At 48.9% G+C, this 2,423-nt stretch overlaps 1 pseudogene; it reads right to left on the bottom strand.

Annotated features, from left to right (window-relative positions):
- Positions 1-221: 221 nt before the first annotated feature.
- Positions 222-340, bottom strand: LOC134962170 (5S ribosomal RNA; annotated as a pseudogene).
- Positions 341-2,423: the final 2,083 nt, after the last annotated feature.

Genomic DNA, 2,423 nt, shown 5'->3' with positions numbered 1-2,423 from the left:
AGGTCAGTGTTGAGTCTTAGAAGGACCACTTAAATGGGTCAATACTGTGCACTTTGCTAGTCATCCGTTACTCCGTATAGTACATATTAGAATTGTTGATTTTTCGTTACCTGATGCTTATAGAGATGTAAAGAAAAAGATAAAGATAAGAAGAGGAAAAAAGCAATTAGTGGTGATACTGCTGTTGGTGTCCACCCTTCCAAAGAAGGGGAATAGTTCCTACTCTACAACACCGGGTATTCCCAGGGAGTCTCCTCTCAAGGTACTGACCCAGCCCGACGCTGTTTGGCTTCCAAGATCGGACGAGATCGGGCATTAGCAGCGTGGTATGATAGTAGAGAGGCTATCTACCAATGAGAGTGCACCTATATACGAATGATAGAATTGGGAGATTTAGAGAAAGATAAGACCATAAAATGTGTGGATCTCTTTCCACGTTAGGCAAGGTAAAACAAGAGCCACACTGTGGCGTTGTACACCTTGGATCGTGGATGAGAGTCCACAGAGGAATAGAAAACACAGAGGAATAAGAAAGGATTAGACCTAATTGGATACGGCTAGTGGTTGGTATCCGGGGGGAGATAACGAAAGCAAATCAAAACTATAGACAAAATATAGTCAAATGTACATTCTTTTTGTGCGTGGACACCAGAGGCGGAACTACCGCCAGTGCAAGCAGTGCGTTGCACTGGGGCCCGCCTCTGTCCAGGGGCCCAAGCATGTAATGAGTCAAATTGACTCATTACATGCCGCTGTGCGCTGTGGGCAACCGCTGCCCGCAGCGCACAGCCGCCCACAGAGGAGAGGAGCAGCGGCACGGACGGGGGAAGGAGGAGGAGGGAGGAGGAGGAGGGAGGTGAAGGAGGGAGCCGCAGCAGCGCTTTGTTACTGGTGGAGGCGCTGCTGCTGCTGCCCCTCTGCTTCACTATAGGCTGTCTTCCGAGAACAGCCTATAGTGAAGCAGAGGGGCAGCAGCAGCAGCGCCTCCACCAATGACACAGCGCTGCTGCGGCTCCCTCCTCCACCTCCCTCCTCCTCATTCTCTACTGCCCGGGAATTGTCAGAAGCTGCACCGAGGAGCCTGAGCCAGCGGAGAGGGTAAGTATAATTCTTCTTTCTTTCTTTCTTTCTTTCTTTCTTTCTTTCTTTCTTTCTTTCTTTCTTTCTTTCTTTCTTTCTTTCTTTCTTTCTTTCTTTCCTACAAAAAAGGGGGACTGTGTGCCGCAATGTTTAAAAACGGGGAATCTGCCTGCCGCAATGTGTAAAAATGGGGAATCTGCCTGCCGCAATGTGTAAAAATGGTGAATCTGCCTGCCGCTATGTGTAAAAATGGTGAATCTGCCTGCCGCTATGTGTAAAAATGGGGAATCTGCCTGCCGCAATGTGTAAAAACGGGGAATCTGCCTGCCGCAATGTGTAAAAACGGGGAATCTGCCTGCCGCAATGTGTAAAAATGGGGAATCTGCCTGCCGCTATGTGTAAAAATGGGGAATCTGCCTGCCGTAATGTGTAAAAACGGGGATTCTGCCTGCCGCAATGTGTAAAAAGGGTGAATCTGCTTGCCGCAATGTGTAAAAAGGGGGAATCTGCTTGTCGCAATGTGTAAAAAGGGGGAATCTGCCTGCCGCTATGTGTAACAAGGACACGCTGTCTGCCGCAATGTGTAAAAAGGGGGAATCTGCCTGCCGTAATGTGTAACAAGGGCACGCTGTCTGCCGTTATGTGAAAAAAGTGTACGCTGTCTGCCGCTATGTTTAACAAGGGCACGCTGTCTGCCGTTATGTGAAAAAAGTGTATGCTGTCTGCCGCTATGTGTAACAAGGACACGCTGTCTGCCGCAATGTGTAAAAAGGGGGAATCTGCCTGCCATAATGTGTAACAAGGGCACGCTGTCTGCCGTTATGTGAAAAAAGTGTACGCTGTCTGCCGCTATGTTTAACAATGGCACGCTGTCTGCCGTTATGTGAAAAAAGTGTACGCTGTCTGCCGCTATGTGTAACAAGGGCACGCTGTCTGCCGTTATGTGTAAAAAGGGGACGCTGTCTGCCGTTATGTGTAAAAAGTGCACGCTGTCTGCCGTTATGTGTAAAAAGGGCACGCTGTCTGCCATTATGTGTAAAAAAGGGGGACGCTGTCTGCCGTAATGTGTAAAAAGGGGACGCTGTCTGCTGTAATGTGTAAAAAGAGGAATCTGTCCGCCGTAAGTTGTCAAAGGGTCTCTACCTGGTGTAGTGGTGCTACTGTGCGGCGTAATTTGAATAATGGAGACTACTGTGCACTGTTTTATGAATTGGTATTATTTTGTGGCTACACCCCTTCACCACGAAGCCACGCCACTTTGTATTTTTGCGTGCGCCTACGGCGCGCACTGCCCCTGTTTTGCATGCAGGGGTGGGGCTCCAATGCCGTTTCTTGCACACAGT

This window comes from Pseudophryne corroboree, chromosome 9 (assembly GCF_028390025.1).
Source record: "Pseudophryne corroboree isolate aPseCor3 chromosome 9, aPseCor3.hap2, whole genome shotgun sequence".
Taxonomy (NCBI): domain Eukaryota; kingdom Metazoa; phylum Chordata; class Amphibia; order Anura; family Myobatrachidae; genus Pseudophryne; species Pseudophryne corroboree.
Note: the sequence above shows the minus strand (reverse complement) of the source record. Positions and strands in the feature narration are given on the sequence as shown.